Raw genomic sequence first — 19,167 nt, 5'->3', positions numbered from 1 at the left:
AGTCGGATATTTATGGTTAGTGGGGGTGGGGTTTTGAAGATTAACCTCATTTGACTAAGAGCCGGGGCATCTGGGAGGAAAAGTATTTTAAGGGGGATGAAGTTCACATCTCCTTGGTGAAATTTCTAGATCCTTATTTCATCCTTTCTGTGGATGCAGATTCAGTCCGAACAGAGGTCATAGTCCTCGCTCTGACTTTCAAAGGAACTTCAAATATGCATGGCTTATTTGGCTTTGCCCGGTGGGGTGAGAATGACGTTTGTCAGGCGTTCATCAGGCGATCGGAAGGGGTGAGGCAATAGTTTATGGTTCAATGGTTTTCAGGAAGTCTTCTTGATACGATGAAAGCAGGAAAGGGAAGCTTGTCAATAAGCAAACTTAAGACAAGGTGTGACTCCTAGAAAGAATGACTTGGAAACAACATACAGAAACTCACATATAAAATGGCCCTGATGAGGCTTGAACTCATGACCCCTGGTTTACAAGACCAGTGCTCTGCCACTGAGCTACAAGGCCAGCCTGCCTACAGTATGTAAATCGCTTCATGTATTCTTACTGCGGTATGAAGATATCTATGATTTTGAGACTCTGTATGGAAATGCAGTTGCATTTGAATGTCTACATGCGTGCACAAATTGAAGAGCATGCTTAAGACACTTTTCTTGGAAGTAGGAAAAACTCCATTTTGATTTGAGAACATAAGAGTATTCACATTTATGACCATACTGATAGCTCTAGTTAGTATGTCCGCAATCAGTGACAGATAGAGAACTCACTTATTAGAAGTGATCTGTCTCTGTGGGGCAGACATATGTCAACAGTCATACACTTGAGATGGATAAAACTTTAGGAGTAAGAGCTGCTTTCTTATCAGTCTATCTATCCAAACTGGTTAGAAGGCCAGGAGTGAGGGAAAGGCAATCCTCTGGACACTTCATGAAAGATCTAATTTCAATTAAGCACAAAACACTTCCCTTAATTTGACATAATTGCCAAAATGGAATAGTCAGTTGGGCCCTTCTAGTGGATTATGGTTGTGTCTTGAAAGAGAGTGTAATTGTACTACGAGACATGCCCACCTTCAAAAGAGTGTCTGATGGCGTTCCGACGAAGGTGGGATTCGAACCCACGCGTGCAGAGCACAATGGATTAGCAGTCCATCGCCTTAACCACTCGGCCACCTCGTCTGCCTTAGGTGACTATGTTTCATTTTTTAGGAAATTCTTACTATGTGCTAATTACAAATAATCATAAGTTTCTCCTAGACTGTGTCAGAACTGGCAAATGTATGTGGTGTTCAATAGACAGAGCACATGATATAGCAGAATTATCAAATCTGTTCCATTAGGACTGTAGTTTTTAATAGTCATGATAACATGCTAGCATTTGAGTCGATCTTGCACAGTGAATAAGGGAGCAGTGCCAGTATCTACTTGGCCAGCTCTAGATGGCTCAACTGGGGAGATGTGGGAACAGTGAGCTCCAGTGGCGCAATCGGTTAGCGCGCGGTACTTATACAGCAGTACTTGCATTGAGGCATGCCGAGGTTGTGAGTTCGAGCCTCACCTGGAGCAGCTTACTGGTTTTTTAGGTCGAGCTGACGTTAGCATTCATGCGAAGCATGAATGCTGTCAGCTCGACAACTAATGTGATCCGTTTTTAGGAGAGTGGACACCAAAGTGTTACGAGCGTGTTCAGTGCCGGATTTCACCTCGGGAGCGCGCAGCATTGTCTGCAGTGGCAGTGTCAGTTTCGCTTTTGTATTACTTTCGTTTTTTCCGAGGCTGGCTGAGGGTAGCTTGAAATGAACAGGCTTGCTTTGAACATCATGAGTAATTATTTCTAGCCGTCTTGTAATGAACATGCACGCTGGTATTCTTTTTAAAACACTTCTTTGTAAAGGCACATTTTTAATTATCGGAAGCATCACAGTGAATAAATGGGTCAAGCTGCTGGTTTATTTATTTATTATTTTGGCGTCATATTTACTTTTACATTTAAATGAGTGGCCCCCACCCCTCTGCATGCACGCACGCACACACAGGCGCACACACACACACACACATACACACTGCCGCCCTGCACCCCCTGCATACACACAGACACGCAAGCACGGAGCCCCACTCACCCGGACTTCTACTCGTCCCGCTCCGGGCTGCTCCCTCCGGCGTCAACGGGCACAGGGACACTGGCACTCCGCTCCTTGGCTTCCCGGGCGGACGCCGGCTGCATGCAGGGCTCTCCTCTCTCTGCTCCGGAGCCTTGCGCCAGCCATTGCAGCCTGCCTCCTGGGAAGCTCCGGTCGCGGTCGACTTCCTGCTTCTGGTCAGGCCCCGCCTCTGTCTCGAGGAGGGCTGCCTGACTTCCGCCCAGCCCGGCCTGCTTTCGCTGGAACAGCCGCTGGACGATCAGAGCCATCAGACGAGCACAAGAGGTTTACGGTAAATGTCTTTTGAATTTTTTTTTTTATAAACACTATTACTAGCCTATGCACTGATTCTCTTATCCCATACCCGCATATGCTATCTCTCATCACGCATCTCACTATATGAGTGACATTTTGATAACGTATGAAACTTTTTGAGAGGCACTTCACTGCGAGTAGAAGGCGGCAGTTATGTCGTTGTAATAAAATGAATATAAGAAATAGATTCCTTTGTGCGTTACAGTAGGCACTTAGCTTTGTTCCCATTCAAGCATGGGTTTCCCCGGTCCAACATACAAGTGGCGATGACTAAAAATACAGGACTGCCTGAACAAATAAACTTTCAAACAACACAATGATTTTGGACTTTAAGCAAAAAAAAACTGATAGATTAGTTTTGTATAGCCCACTGTTAAACAGCGCCTTCACTGAGTGAATTTAATTGTCCTGGTGGCAGACACTCACGAAAGCTACACAAATGAAGCCTTTTTTCCTACATATTGCCCCTTTGTTTCTCTCTTCTCTGCTTTATATCAACCGCCTCAATACAATTTCTTTTCCCCTCTGCCTTTCTCTTCAACTCTTCTCTCATCTCCCTGCTCTCGCTCTCCCTCCCTACTTACACCCTCCCCTCTATCCACACCCTGTGATGTCGGCTTACAGGCCCTCTTGCCGCACATGGAATCTACCCGTCTCTCACTGAGAGTGACTATTTTAAGTGAAAGTCGATGACATTATGTAAGCCACTGGTTTTTAAATGCCGCAAACTTTTATCCCCCTCCTGTGATGTGAACCTTCTTTCGGGACGTGGTCGCCTATCGCCACCTGCAGGCCAAAACTGCAGGCCTCACACCCTCACTCACCCTCACACCTCCTCACCCTCACACCTCCTCACCCTCACACCTCCTCACCCTCACACCGCCTCACCCTACCCTCACTCATCCTCACTCATCCTCACTCACACACCCTCACACACCCTCACACACCTTCAGACACCTTCAGACCGTCACACCCCCTCACCCCCCTCACCCTTATCCTCACACACCCTCACTCACCCTCACCCCCTCACTCGCCTTCGCCCCTCACCCACCCTCACTCACACCCTCACCCACCTTCATACCCTCACACACCCTCATCCTCACTCACCCTCACACCTCCTTACCATCACACACCCTCACATCCTCACCCACCAACACACCCTCACCAACACACCCTTACCCTCACTCACACCCTAACACCCCCTCACCCCCTCATCCCCTCATCCCCTCATCCTCATTCACCCTCACACCTCCTCACCATCACACCCCCTCACCCACCCTCACACACCCTCATTCACCCTCACACACCCTCACTCACTTTGACACCCCCCACCCTCACACCCTCACCCCCTCATCCTCACTCACCCTCACACCTCCTCACCATCGCATACCCTCACATCCTCGCACCCTCACCAACCCTCACACACCATCACTCACCTTCACACCCCCTCACCCCCTCATCCTCACACACCCCTCACCCTCACAACCCTCACACCCGCACTCACCCTCACCCCTCACTCACCTTCACACCCTCACACCCCCTCACACACCCTCACCCCCTCACCCCCTCATCCTCATACACCATCCCTCACCCTCACACCCTCACTCACCCTTACACCCTCACACACCCTCACTCACCCTCACCCCCCTCACTCTCCCTCACACCCTCAGCCTCACCCCCCCATCACTCACCCTCACACCCCATCACCCTCACACCCCCACTCACCTTCACACCCCCTCACCTTCACCCCTCACCCCCTCATCCTCCTACACCCGCACTCACCCTCACACACCCGCACTCACCCTCACACACCCGCACTCCCCCTCCCACCCTCACTCACCCTCCCACCCTCACTCACCCTCACACCCTCTCACCTTCACCCCTCACACACCCTCACTCACCCTCACTCACCCTCACCCTCACACCCTCCGCCTCACACACCATCACTCACCCTCGTCACCCTCACACCCTCATTCACCCACCCTCACTCACATCACACCTCCTCACCTTCACACACCCTCACATCCTCACGCCCTCACTCACACCCTCACCCACCCTCTCACCCCTCACCCCCTCATCCTCACCCACCCTCACACCCCTCACCCACCCTCACACCCTCACTCACCTTCACACCCTCACACACACTCACCCTCACACCTCCTCACCATCACACCTTCACATCCTCACCCACCCTCGCACCCTCACCCACCCTCGCACCCTCACCCACCCTCACTCACCTTCACCCCCTCATCCTCACTCACCCTCAAACCCTCATCCTCACTCACCCTCACACCTCACTCACCCTCACACCTCCTCACCCCTCCTCCCCCTCACACCTCCTCACCCTCACACCTCCTCACCCTCACACCTCCTCACCCTCACACCTCCTCACCCTCACACCTCCTCACCCTCACACCTCCTCACCCTCACACCTCCTCACCATCACACCTCCTCACCATCACACCTCCTCACCATCACACCTCCTCACCATCACACCTCCTCACCATCACACCTCCTCACCATCACACACCCTCACATCCTCACACCCTCACTCACACCATCACACCCCCACACACACTCACCTTCACACCCCCTCACACCCTCATCCTCACTCACCCTCACACCTCACCATCACACACCCTCACAGCCTCATCCTCACCCACCCTCACACCTCACCATCACACACCCTCACTCACACCCTCACACACATACAACCACGCACACACACACAACCACGCACACAACCACGCACACAACCACGCACACAACCACGCACACAACCACGCCCAACCACACACCCAACCACACACATACAACCACACACATACAACCACACACATACAACCACACACATACAACCGCACACACACAACCGCACACATACAACCGCACACACACAACCGCACACATCTATCTATCGCCCTGACCCTATCTATCGCCCTGACCCTATCTATCGCCCTGACCCTATCTATCGCCCTGACCCTATCTATCGCCCTGACCCTATCTATCGCCCTCACTCAATCTATGGCACCACCACAGCATCACTCAGGGGCACCACAGCATCACTCAGGGGCACCACAGCATCAATAGGGGCACCATAACATCACTAAACGCCACACCATCACTCAGCGCCACCACAGTATCAATCTGTGCAACCATTCAACAACAACTGGTTCAAATATGTTCTCTCAATGTTTCAAGCTTTATTACAAATGTCACAAAAAGTTGGTAATATTTCACTTCTGTTCTTGGATTTTCATCACAATAAAATACACTGAACATATTCTTCACAAAAGTTATTTACAAAAGTTTAAGATATTGCCATTATAAGTTACAATAACTTTTATTTAAGTATTAATTATTGAAAAAAATTAAAAGCCATTGTTATTTGTAATATCAATACATCTAAGTCACGTAAATACAAAACATGTTGCATTACAAATGCCTATAGGTGTCACAATTACAAAAGATAAAAGTATTGGCATTGAAAATGACAAAGCTATTAATTTCGCTATTTTGAAAACAAACACATAAATAAAAAATGTGTCATTTACAAGACCAATAGCTCAAACTTTCCTAATGCGAGACCTATTGCATTGCAAATGCTTGTCATAAACCATTTCACTAAAAGTAAAAATTAAACTCAGGTTAAAGACGGCCCTTGCTAGAGAGTCTTTACTTCTTTTCAGGATCTGCGTGTCCGACTCTTCCAGGTGCAAATATCACAATCCTATTCGATGCTCCTTATAAACATTCCATGATGTGCCGTCTTGCATAGCATGCAAACACCACATCAGTGCATTTAAAAATACATTTGTAGAATAATAAATAGGATGAAAACATTGTTGTCACGGGATAACCATATACTGAGGAGCTGCAAACAGTGCTGTATCAGCTACTTACAATAACATTTAACTGAAAGACATATCAAAAGAAGAGCGTCATCATATTAATGTTTCTAGTCAACATAAGAGTTGCACCATAGCAGCTTATGGTGCTTTCTGCTCAGATTGTGCCTCCAATCCCACATTGATTTTTTTTTATTCTTTGCAGTTTAAAAAAACAATTCATGCTCAAAGTTAACTTTTTAAAACCATTCAACCTAATATATTTATTTCTCTAACTTGTGAATGTGGTCCATGTTCTCTTTTCCTCATCCCCATCACGATACTCCTTTTCCCGAAATCAGGTTCACTTCTTTATCCAGCCCACCCATCCAAGGTCACCAAATCTATGAAGCGATTCTGCTTTTTCTCACATTCTCTCTATGTACAAGATACCTTGTATCATTTGAATGGACAGCAGGAGAGTCGGATATTTATGGTTCGTGGGGGTGGGGTTTTGAAGATTAACCTCATTTGACTAAGAGCCGGGGCATCTGGGAGGAAAAGTATTTTAAGGGGGATGAAGTTCACATCTCCTTGGTGAAATTTCTAGATCCTTATTTCATCCTTTCTGTGGATGCAGACTCAGTCGGAACAGAGGTCATAGTCCTCGCTCTGACTTTCAAAGGAACTTCAAATATGCATGGCTTATTTAGCTTTGCCCGGCGGGGTGAGAATGGCGTTTGTCAGGCGTTCATCAGGCGATCGGAAGGGGTGAGGCGATAGTTTATGGTTCAATGGTTTTCATGAAGTCTTCTTGATACGATGAAAGCAGGAAAGGGAAGCTTGTCAATAAGCAAACTTAAGACAAGGTGTGACTCCTAGAAAGAATGACTTGGAAACAAAATACAGAAACTCACATATAAAAAGGCCCTGATGAGGCTTGAACTCATGACCCCTGGTTTACAAGACCAGTGCTCTGCCACTGAGCTACAAGGCCAGCCTGCCTGCAATATGTAAATCGCTTCATGTATTCTTACTGCGGTATGAAGATATCTATGATTTTGAGACTCTGTATGGAAATCCAGTTGCATTTGAATGTCTACATGCGTGCACAAATTGAAGAGCATGCTTAAGACACTTTTCTTGGAAGTAGGAAAAACTCCATTTTGATTTGAGAACATAAGAGTATTCACATTTATGACCATACTGATAGCTCTAGTTAGTATGTCCACAATCAGTGACAGATAGAGAACTCACTTATTAGAAGTGATCTGTCTCTGTGGGGCAGACATATGTCAACAGTCATACACTTGAGATGGCTGAAACTTTAGGAGTAAGAGCTGCTTTCTTATCAGTCTATCTATCCAAACTGGTTAGAAGTAACCCTGGGCGTCCGAATCGGCTACGCCCACGGAGTAGGCGTAGTGTTGCCTTCTACGCATTTTGCGTAGACAGCGTAGCCGGCAACACTACGCCCACTCCGTGTGCGTAGCCGATTCGGCCGCCACCCGCCTCCCTCCCGCCCTCCCCTACATACATTATTTAAGCAACTAACCTTAATAAAACAATTTTTAAAGCACTTACCATGTCCGGGGCTCTTCCGGGGCTCCCTCTTGGTATAGCGTCCCTTCCTGGATACCAATGCGCATGCGCGGCCTCCCGCGCATGCGCATTTCTCGGGAGAAATGCGCATGCGCGGCCGCCCGCGCATGCGCATTGGTATCCAGGACGACGCTATTCCAAGAGGGAGCCCCGGATGAGCCCCGGACACGGTAAGTGCTTTAACATTGTTTTATTAAGGGTAGTTGATTAAATAATGTATGTAGGGGAGAGCGGGAGGGAGGTGCGTAGTGGGGCTACGCAGAGTGCGGGAGTGGGCGTAGCTTCTCGCCCACTCCGCGTAGCTCCGCGGAGCCCCACTACGCCCACTACGACCAGGGTTAGTTAGAAGGCCAGGAGTGAGGGAAAGGCAATCCTCTGGACACTTCATGAAAGATCTAATTTCAATTAAGCACAAAACCCCTTAATTTGACATAATTGCCAAAATGGAATAGTCAGTTGGGCCCTTCTAGTGGATTATGGCCTTGTCTTGAAAGAGAGTGTAATTGTACTACGAGACATGCCCACCTTCAAAAGAGCGTCTGATGGCGTTCCGACGAAGGTGGGATTCGAACACACGCATGCAGAGCACAATGGATTAGCAGTCCATCGCCTTAACCACTCGACCACCTCATCTGCCTTAGGTGACTATGTTTCATTTTTTAGGAAATTCTTACGATGTGCTAATTACAAATAATCATAAGTTTCTCCTAGACTGTGTCAGAACTGGCAAATATATGTGGTGTTCAATAGACAGAGCACATGATATAGCAGAATTATCAAATCTGTTCCAGTAGGACTGTAGTTTTTAATAGTCATGATAACATGCTAGCATGTGAGTCGATCTTGCACAGTGAATAAGGGAGCAGTGCCAGTATCTCCTTGGTCAGCTCTAGATGGCTCAACTGGGGAGATAAGAGAACAGTGAGCTCCAGTGGCGCAATCGGTTAGCGCGCGGTACTTATACAGCAGTACTTGCATTGAGGCATGCCGAGGTTGTGAGTTCGAGCCTCATCTGGAGCAGCTTACTGGTTTTTCATAAACCATTTCACTAAAAGTAAAAATTAAACTCAGGTTAAAGACGGCCCTTGCTAGAGAGTCTTTACTTCTTTTCAGGATCTGCGTGTCCGACTCTTCCAGGTGCAAATATCACAATCCTATTCGATGCTCCTTATAAACATTCCATGATGTGCCGTCTTGCATAGCATGCAAACACCACATCAGTGCATTTAAAAATACATTTGTAGAATAATAAATATGATGAAAACATTGTTGTCACGGGATAACCATATACTGAGGAGCTGCAAACAGTGCTGTATCAGCTACTTACAATAAAATTTAACTGAAAGACATATCAAAAGAAGAGCGTCATCATATTAATGTTTCTAGTCAACATAAGAGTTGCACCATAGCAGCTTATGGTGCTTTCTGCTCAGATTGTGCCTCCAATCCCACATTGATTTTTTTTATTCTTTGCAGTTTAAAAAAACAATTCATGCTCAAAGTTAACTTTTTAAAACCATTCAACCTAATATATTTATTTCTCTAACTTGTGAATGTGGTCCATGTTCTCTTTTCCTCATCCCCATCACGATACTCCTTTTCCCGAAATCAGGTTCACTTCTTTATCCAGCCCACCCATCCAAGGTCACCAAATCTATGAAGCGATTCTGCTTTTTCTCACATTCTCTCTATGTACAAGATACCTTGTATCATTTGAATGGACAGCAGGAGAGTCGGATATTTATGGTTAGTGGGGGTGGGGTTTTGAAGATTAACCTCATTTGACTAAGAGCCGGGGCATCTGGGAGGAAAAGTATTTTAAGGGGGATGAAGTTCACATCTCCTTGGTGAAATTTCTAGATCCTTATTTCATCCTTTCTGTGGATGCAGACTCAGTCGGAACAGAGGTCATAGTCCTCGCTCTGACTTTCAAAGGAACTTCAAATATGCATGGCTTATTTGGCTTTGCCCGGCAGGGCTTGCCCGGCGGGGTGAGAATGGCGTTTGTCAGGCGTTCATCAGGCGATCGGAAGGGGTGAGGCGATAGTTTATGGTTCAATGGTTTTCATGAAGTCTTCTTGATACGATGAAAGCAGGAAAGGGAAGCTTGTCAATAAGCAAACTTAAGACAAGGTGTGACTCCTAGAAAGAATGACTTGGAAACAACATACAGAAACTCACATATAAAAAGGCCCTGATGAGGCTTGAACTCATGACCCCTGGTTTACAAGACCCGTGCTCTGCCACTGAGCTACAAGGCCAGCCTGCCTGCAGTATGTAAATCGCTTCATGTATTCTTACTGCGGTATGAAGATATCTATGATTTTGAGACTCTGTATGGAAATGCAGTTGCATTTGAATGTCTACATGCGTGCACAAATTGAAGAGCATGCTTAAGACACTTTTCTTGGAAGTAGGAAAAACTCCATTTTGATTTGAGAACATAAGAGTATTCACATTTATGACCATACTGATAGCTGTAGTTAGTATGTCCACAATCAGTGACAGATAGAGAACTCACTTATTAGAAGTGATCTGTCTCTGTGGGGCAGACATATGTCAACAGTCATACACTTGAGATGGCTGAAACTTTAGGAGTAAGAGCTGCTTTCTTATCAGTCTATCTATCCAAACTGGTTAGAAGTAACCCTGGGCGTCCGAATCGGCTACGCCCACGGAGTAGGCGTAGTGTTGCCTTCTACGCATTTTGCGTAGACAGCGTAGCCGGCAACACTACGCCCACTCCGTGTGCATAGCCGATTCGGCCGCCACCCGCCTCCCTCCCGCCCTCCCCTACATACATTATTTAAGCAACTAACCTTAATAAAACAATTTTTAAAGCACTTACCATGTCCGGGGCTCTTCCGGGGCTCCCTCTTGGAATAGCGTCCCTTCCTGGATACCAATGCGCATGCGCCGCCTCCCGGGCATGCGCATTTCTCGGGAGAAATGCGCATGCGCGGCCGCCCGCGCATGCGCATTGGTATCCAGGACGACGCTATTCCAAGAGGGAGCCCCGGACGAGCCCCGGACACGGTAAGTGCTTTAAAACTGTTTTATTAAGGGTAGTTGCTTAAATAATGTATGTAGGGGAGAGCGGGAGGGAGGTGCGTAGTGGGGCTACGCGGAGTGCGGGAGTGGGCGTAGCTTCTCGCCCACTCCGCGTAGCTCCGCGGAGCCCCACTACGCCCACTACGACCAGGGTTAGTTAGAAGGCCAGGAGTGAGGGAAAGGCAATCCTCTGGACACTTCATGAAAGATCTAATTTCAATTAAGCACAAAACCCCTTAATTTGACATAATTGCCAAAAATGGAATAGTCAGTTGGGCCCTTCTAGTGGATTATGGCTGTGTCTTGAAAGAGAGTGTAATTGTACTACGAGACATGCCCACCTTCAAAAGAGTGTCTGATGGCGTTCCGACGAAGGTGGGATTTGAACCCACACGTGCAGAGCACAATGGATTAGCAGTCCATCGCCTTAACCACTCGGCCACCTCGTCTGCCTTAGGTGACTATGTTTCATTTTTTAGGAAATTCTTACGATGTGCTAATTACAAATAATCATAAGTTTCTCCTAGACTGTGTCAGAACTGGCAAATATATGTGGTGTTCAATAGACAGAGCACATGATATAGCAGAATTATCAAATCTGTTCCATTAGGACTGTAGTTTTTAATAGTCATGATAACATGCTAGCATGTGAGTCGATCTTGCACAGTGAATAAGGGAGCAGTGCCAGTATCTCCTTGGTCAGCTCTAGATGGCTCAACTGGGGAGATATGAGAACAGTGAGCTCCAGTGGCGCTATCGGTTAGCGCGCGGTACTTATACAGCAGTACTTGCATTGAGGCATGCCGAGGTTGTGAGTTTGAGCCTCACCTGGAGCAGCTTACTGGTTTTTCATAAACCATTTCACTAAAAGTAAAGATTAAACTCAGGGTAAAGACGGCCCTTGCTAGAGAGTTTTTACTTCTTTTCAGGATCTGCGTGTCCGACTCTTCCAGGTGCAAATATCACAATCCTATTCGATGCTCCTTATAAACATTCCATGATGTGCCGTCTTGCATAGCATGCAAACACCACATCAGTGCATTTAAAAATACATTTGTAGAATAATAAATATGATGAAAACATTGTTGTCACGGGATAACCATATACTGAGGAGCTGCAAACAGTGCTGTATCAGCTACTAACAATAACATGTAAATGAAAGACATATCAAAAGAAGAGCGTCATCATATTAATGTTTCTAGTCAACATAAGAGTTGCACCATAGCAGCTTATGGTGCTTTCTGCTCAGATTGTGCCTCCAATCCCACATTGATTTTTTTTATTCTTTGCAGTTTAAAAAAACAATTCATGCTCAAAGTTACCTTTTTAAAACCATTCAACCTAATATATGTATTTCTCTAACTTGTGAATGTGGTCCATGTTCTCTTTTCCTCATCCCCATCACGATACTCCTTTTCCCGAAATCAGGTTCACTTCTTTATCCAGCCCACCCATCCAAGGTCACCAAATCTATGAAGCGATTCTGCTTTTTCTCACATTCTCTCTATGTACAAGATACCTTGTATCATTTGAATGGACAGCAGGAGAGTCGGATATTTATGGTTAGTGGGGGTGGGGTTTTGAAGATTAACCTCATTTGACTAAGAGCCGGGGCATCTGGGAGGAAAAGTATTTTAAGGGGGATGAAGTTCACATCTCCTTGGTGAAATTTCTAGATCCTTATTTCATCCTTTCTGTGGATGCAGACTCAGTCGGAACAGAGGTCATAGTCCTCGCTCTGACTTTCAAAGGAACTTCAAATATGCATGGCTTATTTGGCTTTGCCCGGCAGGGCTTGCCCGGCGGGGTGAGAATGGCGTTTGTCAGGCGTTTGTCAGGCGATCGGAAGGGGTGAGGCGATAGTTTATGGTTCAATGGTTTTCATGAAGTCTTCTTGACACGATGAAAGCAGGAAAGGGAAGCTTGTCAATAAGCAAACTTAAGACAAGGTGTGACTCCTAGAAAGAATGACTTGGAAACAACATACAGAAACTCACATATAAAAAGGCCCTGATGAGGCTTGAACTCATGACCCCTGGTTTACAAGACCAGTGCTCTGCCACTGAGCTACAAGGCCAGCCTGCCTGCAATATGTAAATCGCTTCATGTATTCTTACTGCGGTATGAAGATAGCTATGATTTTGAGACTCTGTATGGAAATGCAGTTGCATTTGAATGTCTACATGCGTGCACAAATTGAAGAGCATGCTTAAGACACTTTTCTTGGAAGTAGGAAAAACTCCATTTTGATTTGAGAACATAAGAGTATTCACATTTATGACCATACTGATAGCTGTAGTTAGTATGTCCACAATCAGTGACAGATAGAGAACTCACTTATTAGAAGTGATCTGTCTCTGTGGGGCAGACATATGTCAACAGTCATACACTTGAGATGGCTGAAACTTTAGGAGTAAGAGCTGCTTTCTTATCAGTCTATCTATCCAAACTGGTTAGAAGTAACCCTGGGCGTCCGAATCGGCTACGCCCACGGAGTAGGCGTAGTGTTGCCTTCTACGCATTTTGCGTAGACAGCGTAGCCGGCAACACTACGCCCACTCCGTGTGCGTAGCCGATTCGGCCGCCACCCGCCTCCCTCCCGCCCTCCCCTACATACATTATTTAAGCAACTAACCTTAATAAAACAATTTTTAAAGCACTTACCATGTCCGGGGCTCTTCCGGGGCTCCCTCTTGGAATAGCGTCCCTTCCTGGATACCAATGCGCATGCGCGGCCTCCCGCGCATGCGCATTTCTTGGGAGAAATGCGCATGCGCGGCCGCCCGCTCATGCGCATTGGTATCCAGGACGACGCTATTCCAAGAGGGAGCCCCGGATGAGCCCCGGACACGGTAAGTGCTTTAACATTGTTTTATTAAGGGTAGTTGATTAAATAATGTATGTAGGGGAGAGCGGGAGGGAGGTGCGTAGTGGGGCTACGCAGAGTGCGGGAGTGGGCGTAGCTTCTCGCCCACTCCGAGTAGCTCCGCGGAGCCCCACTACGCCCACTACGACCAGGGTTAGTTAGAAGGCCAGGAGTGAGGGAAAGGCAATCCTCTGGACACTTCATGAAAGATCTAATTTCAATTAAGCACAAAACCCCTTAATTTGACATAATTGCCAAAATGGAATAGTCAGTTGGGCCCTTCTAGTGGATTATGGCTGTGTCTTGAAAGAGAGTGTAATTGTACTACGAGACATGCCCACCTTCAAAAGAGTGTCTGATGGCGTTCCGACGAAGGTGGGATTTGAACCCACGCGTGCAGAGCACAATGGATTAGCAGTCCATCGCCTTAACCACTCGGCCACCTCGTCTGCCTTAGGTGACTATGTTTCATTTTTTAGGAAATTCCTACGATGTGCTAATTACAAATAATCATAAGTTTCTCCTAGACTGTGTCAGAACTGGCAAATATATGTGGTGTTCAATAGACAGAGCACATGATATAGCAGAATTATCAAATCTGTTCCATTAGGACTGTAGTTTTTAATAGTCATGATAACATGCTAGCATGTGAGTCGATCTTGCACAGTGAATAAGGGAGCAGTGCCAGTATCTCCTTGGTCAGCTCTAGATGGCTCAACTGGGGAGATATGAGAACAGTGAGCTCCAGTGGCGCTATCGGTTAGCGCGCGGTACTTATACAGCAGTACTTGCATTGAGGCATGCCGAGGTTGTGAGTTTGAGCCTCACCTGGAGCAGCTTACTGGTTTTTCATAAACCATTTCACTAAAAGTAAAGATTAAACTCAGGGTAAAGACGGCCCTTGCTAGAGAGTTTTTACTTCTTTTCAGGATCTGCGTGTCCGACTCTTCCAGGTGCAAATATCACAATCCTATTCGATGCTCCTTATAAACATTCCATGATGTGCCGTCTTGCATAGCATGCAAACACCACATCAGTGCATTTAAAAATACATTTGTAGAATAATAAATATGATGAAAACATTGTTGTCACGGGATAACCATATACTGAGGAGCTGCAAACAGTGCTGTATCAGCTACTAACAATAACATGTAAATGAAAGACATATCAAAAGAAGAGCGTCATCATATTAATGTTTCTAGTCAACATAAGAGTTGCACCATAGCAGCTTATGGTGCTTTCTGCTCAGATTGTGCCTCCAATCCCACATTGATTTTTTTTATTCTTTGCAGTTTAAAAAAACAATTCATGCTCAAAGTTACCTTTTTAAAACCATTCAACCTAATATATGTATTTCTCTAACTTGTGAATGTGGTCCATGTTCTCTTTTCCTCATCCCCATCACGATACTCCTTTTCCCGAAATCAGGTTCACTTCTTTATCCAGCCCACCCATCCAAGGTCACCAAATCTATGAAGCGATTCTGCTTTTTCTCACATTCTCTCTATGTACAAGATACCTTGTATCATTTGAATGGACAGCAGGAGAGTCGGATATTTATGGTTAGTGGGGGTGGGGTTTTGAAGATTAACCTCATTTGACTAAGAGCCGGGGCATCTGGGAGGAAAAGTATTTTAAGGGGGATGAAGTTCACATCTCCTTGGTGAAATTTCTAGATCCTTATTTCATCCTTTCTGTGGATGCAGACTCAGTCGGAACAGAGGTCATAGTCCTCGCTCTGACTTTCAAAGGAACTTCAAATATGCATGGCTTATTTGGCTTTGCCCGGCAGGGCTTGCCCGGCGGGGTGAGAATGGCGTTTGTCAGGCGTTTGTCAGGCGATCGGAAGGGGTGAGGCGATAGTTTATGGTTCAATGGTTTTCATGAAGTCTTCTTGACACGATGAAAGCAGGAAAGGGAAGCTTGTCAATAAGCAAACTTAAGACAAGGTGTGACTCCTAGAAAGAATGACTTGGAAACAACATACAGAAACTCACATATAAAAAGGCCCTGATGAGGCTTGAACTCATGACCCCTGGTTTACAAGACCAGTGCTCTGCCACTGAGCTACAAGGCCAGCCTGCCTGCAATATGTAAATCGCTTCATGTATTCTTACTGCGGTATGAAGATAGCTATGATTTTGAGACTCTGTATGGAAATGCAGTTGCATTTGAATGTCTACATGCGTGCACAAATTGAAGAGCATGCTTAAGACACTTTTCTTGGAAGTAGGAAAAACTCCATTTTGATTTGAGAACATAAGAGTATTCACATTTATGACCATACTGATAGCTGTAGTTAGTATGTCCACAATCAGTGACAGATAGAGAACTCACTTATTAGAAGTGATCTGTCTCTGTGGGGCAGACATATGTCAACAGTCATACACTTGAGATGGCTGAAACTTTAGGAGTAAGAGCTGCTTTCTTATCAGTCTATCTATCCAAACTGGTTAGAAGTAACCCTGGGCGTCCGAATCGGCTACGCCCACGGAGTAGGCGTAGTGTTGCCTTCTACGCATTTTGCGTAGACAGCGTAGCCGGCAACACTACGCCCACTCCGTGTGCGTAGCCGATTCGGCCGCCACCCGCCTCCCTCCCGCCCTCCCCTACATACATTATTTAAGCAACTAACCTTAATAAAACAATTTTTAAAGCACTTACCATGTCCGGGGCTCTTCCGGGGCTCCCTCTTGGAATAGCGTCCCTTCCTGGATACCAATGCGCATGCGCGGCCTCCCGCGCATGCGCATTTCTTGGGAGAAATGCGCATGCGCGGCCGCCCGCTCATGCGCATTGGTATCCAGGACGACGCTATTCCAAGAGGGAGCCCCGGATGAGCCCCGGACACGGTAAGTGCTTTAACATTGTTTTATTAAGGGTAGTTGATTAAATAATGTATGTAGGGGAGAGCGGGAGGGAGGTGCGTAGTGGGGCTACGCAGAGTGCGGGAGTGGGCGTAGCTTCTCGCCCACTCCGAGTAGCTCCGCGGAGCCCCACTACGCCCACTACGACCAGGGTTAGTTAGAAGGCCAGGAGTGAGGGAAAGGCAATCCTCTGGACACTTCATGAAAGATCTAATTTCAATTAAGCACAAAACCCCTTAATTTGACATAATTGCCAAAATGGAATAGTCAGTTGGGCCCTTCTAGTGGATTATGGCTGTGTCTTGAAAGAGAGTGTAATTGTACTACGAGACATGCCCACCTTCAAAAGAGTGTCTGATGGCGTTCCGACGAAGGTGGGATTTGAACCCACGCGTGCAGAGCACAATGGATTAGCAGTCCATCGCCTTAACCACTCGGCCACCTCGTCTGCCTTAGGTGACTATGTTTCATTTTTTAGGAAATTCCTACGATGTGCTAATTACAAATAATCATAAGTTTCTCCTAGACTGTGTCAGAACTGGCAAATATATGTGGTGTTCAATAGACAGAGCACATGATATAGCAGAATTATCAAATCTGTTCCATTAGGACTGTAGTTTTTAATAGTCATGATAACATGCTAGCATGTGAGTCGATCTTGCACAGTGAATAAGGGAGCAGTGCCAGTATCTCCTTGGTCAGCTCTAGATGGCTCAACTGGGGAGATATGAGAACAGTGAGCTCCAGTGGCGCTATCGGTTAGCGCGCGGTACTTATACAGCAGTACTTGCATTGAGGCATGCCGAGGTTGTGAGTTTGAGCCTCACCTGGAGCAGCTTACTGGTTTTTCATAAACCATTTCACTAAAAGTAAAGATTAAACTCAGGGTAAAGACGGCCCTTGCTAGAGAGTTTTTACTTCTTTTCAGGATCTGCGTGTCCGACTCTTCCAGGTGCAAATATCACAATCCTATTCGATGCTCCTTATAAACATTCCATGATGTGCCGTCTTGCATAGCATGCAAACACCACATCAGTGCATTTAAAAATACATTTGTAGAATAATAAATATGATGAAAACATTGTTGTCACGGGATAACCATATACTGAGGAGCTGCAAACAGTGCTGTATCAGCTACTAACAATAAAATGTAAATGAAAGACATATCAAAAGAAGAGCGTCATCATATTAATGTTTCTAGTCAACATAAGAGTTGCACCATAGCAGCTTATGGTGCTTTCTGCTCAGATTGTGCCTCCAATCCCACATTGATTTTTTTTATTCTTTGCAGTTTAAAAAAACAATTCATGCTCAAAGTTACCTTTTTAAAACCATTCAACCTAATATATTTATTTCTCTAACTTGTGAATGTGGTCCATGTTCTCTTTTCCTCATCCCCATCACGATACTCCTTTTCCCGAAATCAGGTTCACTTCTTTATCCAGCCCACCCATCCAAGGTCACCAAATCTATGAAGCGATTCTGCTTTTTCTCACATTCTCTCTATGTACAAGATACCTTGTATCATTTGAATGGACAGCAGGAGAGTCGGATATTTATGGTTAGTGGGGGTGGGGTTTTGAAGATTAACCTCATTTGACTAAGAGCCGGGGCATCTGGGAGGAAAAGTATTTTAAGGGGGATGAAGTTCACATCTCCTTGGTGAAATTTCTAGATCCTTATTTCATCCTTTCTGTGGATGCAGACTCAGTCGGAACAGAGGTCATAGTCCTCGCTCTGACTTTCAAAGGAACTTCAAATATGCATGGCTTATTTGGCTTTGCCCGGCAGGGCTTGCCCGGCGGGGTGAGAATGGCGTTTGTCAGGCGTTCGTCAGGCGATCGGAAGGGGTGAGGCGATAGTTTATGGTTCAATGGTTTTCATGAAGTCTTCTTGATACGATGAAAGCAGGAAAGGGAAGCTTGTCAATAAGCAAACTTAAGACAAGGTGTGACTCCTAGAAAGAATGACTTGGAAACAACATACAGAAACTCACATATAAAAAGGCCCTGATGAGGCTTGAACTCATGACCCCTGGTTTACAAGACCAGTGCTCTGCCACTGAGCTACAAGGCCAGCCTGCCTGCAATATGTAAATCGCTTCATGTATTCTTACTGCGGTATGAAGATATCTATGATTTTGAGACTCTGTATGGAAATGCAGTTGCATTTGAATGTCTACATGCGTGCACAAATTGAAGAGCATGCTTAAGACACTTTTCTTGGAAGTAGCAAAAACTCCATTTTGATTTGAGAACATAAGAGTATTCACATTTATGACCATACTGATAGCTCTAGTTAGTATGTCCACAATCAGTGACAGATAGAGAACTCACTTATTAGAAGTGATCTGTCTCTGTGGGGCAGACATATGTCAACAGTCATACACTTGAGATGGCTGAAACTTTAGGAGTAAGAGCTGCTTTCTTATCAGTCTATCTATCCAAACTGGTTAGAAGTAACCCTGGGCGTCCGAATCGGCTACGCCCA

General features: G+C 45.9%; 16 non-coding genes across 16 annotated transcripts; 5 read left to right on the top strand and 11 right to left on the bottom strand.

Moving 5' to 3' along the window:
• Positions 1-444: 444 nt before the first annotated feature.
• Positions 445-516, bottom strand: TRNAT-UGU (transfer RNA threonine (anticodon UGU)). Its single transcript has one exon. It is a non-coding gene; the product is annotated as a tRNA-Thr (tRNA).
• A 589-nt stretch (positions 517-1,105) lies between these two features.
• TRNAS-GCU (transfer RNA serine (anticodon GCU)) lies at positions 1,106-1,187 on the bottom strand. The gene has a single exon. It is a non-coding gene; the product is annotated as a tRNA-Ser (tRNA).
• A 292-nt stretch (positions 1,188-1,479) lies between these two features.
• On the top strand, positions 1,480-1,574 carry TRNAI-UAU (transfer RNA isoleucine (anticodon UAU)). Its single transcript has 2 exons — positions 1,480-1,517; positions 1,539-1,574. It is a non-coding gene; the product is annotated as a tRNA-Ile (tRNA).
• A 5,642-nt stretch (positions 1,575-7,216) lies between these two features.
• TRNAT-UGU (transfer RNA threonine (anticodon UGU)) lies at positions 7,217-7,288 on the bottom strand. The gene has a single exon. It is a non-coding gene; the product is annotated as a tRNA-Thr (tRNA).
• Positions 7,289-8,444: 1,156 nt separating this feature from the next.
• On the bottom strand, positions 8,445-8,526 carry TRNAS-GCU (transfer RNA serine (anticodon GCU)). Its single transcript has one exon. It is a non-coding gene; the product is annotated as a tRNA-Ser (tRNA).
• A 292-nt stretch (positions 8,527-8,818) lies between these two features.
• TRNAI-UAU (transfer RNA isoleucine (anticodon UAU)) lies at positions 8,819-8,913 on the top strand. The gene is made up of 2 exons: positions 8,819-8,856; positions 8,878-8,913. It is a non-coding gene; the product is annotated as a tRNA-Ile (tRNA).
• A 1,169-nt stretch (positions 8,914-10,082) lies between these two features.
• Positions 10,083-10,154, bottom strand: TRNAT-UGU (transfer RNA threonine (anticodon UGU)). The gene has a single exon. It is a non-coding gene; the product is annotated as a tRNA-Thr (tRNA).
• A 1,157-nt stretch (positions 10,155-11,311) lies between these two features.
• On the bottom strand, positions 11,312-11,393 carry TRNAS-GCU (transfer RNA serine (anticodon GCU)). Its single transcript has one exon. It is a non-coding gene; the product is annotated as a tRNA-Ser (tRNA).
• Positions 11,394-11,685: 292 nt separating this feature from the next.
• TRNAI-UAU (transfer RNA isoleucine (anticodon UAU)) lies at positions 11,686-11,780 on the top strand. The gene is made up of 2 exons: positions 11,686-11,723; positions 11,745-11,780. It is a non-coding gene; the product is annotated as a tRNA-Ile (tRNA).
• Positions 11,781-12,949: 1,169 nt separating this feature from the next.
• Positions 12,950-13,021, bottom strand: TRNAT-UGU (transfer RNA threonine (anticodon UGU)). Its single transcript has one exon. It is a non-coding gene; the product is annotated as a tRNA-Thr (tRNA).
• Positions 13,022-14,177: 1,156 nt separating this feature from the next.
• On the bottom strand, positions 14,178-14,259 carry TRNAS-GCU (transfer RNA serine (anticodon GCU)). The gene has a single exon. It is a non-coding gene; the product is annotated as a tRNA-Ser (tRNA).
• Positions 14,260-14,551: 292 nt separating this feature from the next.
• TRNAI-UAU (transfer RNA isoleucine (anticodon UAU)) lies at positions 14,552-14,646 on the top strand. The gene is made up of 2 exons: positions 14,552-14,589; positions 14,611-14,646. It is a non-coding gene; the product is annotated as a tRNA-Ile (tRNA).
• A 1,169-nt stretch (positions 14,647-15,815) lies between these two features.
• TRNAT-UGU (transfer RNA threonine (anticodon UGU)) lies at positions 15,816-15,887 on the bottom strand. The gene has a single exon. It is a non-coding gene; the product is annotated as a tRNA-Thr (tRNA).
• Positions 15,888-17,043: 1,156 nt separating this feature from the next.
• TRNAS-GCU (transfer RNA serine (anticodon GCU)) lies at positions 17,044-17,125 on the bottom strand. The gene has a single exon. It is a non-coding gene; the product is annotated as a tRNA-Ser (tRNA).
• A 292-nt stretch (positions 17,126-17,417) lies between these two features.
• Positions 17,418-17,512, top strand: TRNAI-UAU (transfer RNA isoleucine (anticodon UAU)). Its single transcript has 2 exons — positions 17,418-17,455; positions 17,477-17,512. It is a non-coding gene; the product is annotated as a tRNA-Ile (tRNA).
• Positions 17,513-18,681: 1,169 nt separating this feature from the next.
• Positions 18,682-18,753, bottom strand: TRNAT-UGU (transfer RNA threonine (anticodon UGU)). The gene has a single exon. It is a non-coding gene; the product is annotated as a tRNA-Thr (tRNA).
• Positions 18,754-19,167: the final 414 nt, after the last annotated feature.

The sequence above is a fragment of the Lissotriton helveticus genome, chromosome 5_1 (genome assembly GCF_964261635.1).
Source record: "Lissotriton helveticus chromosome 5_1, aLisHel1.1, whole genome shotgun sequence".
Taxonomy (NCBI): domain Eukaryota; kingdom Metazoa; phylum Chordata; class Amphibia; order Caudata; family Salamandridae; genus Lissotriton; species Lissotriton helveticus.
The sequence above is the reverse complement of the archived record's forward strand: the minus strand, read 5'-3'. Positions and strand labels throughout refer to the sequence as shown.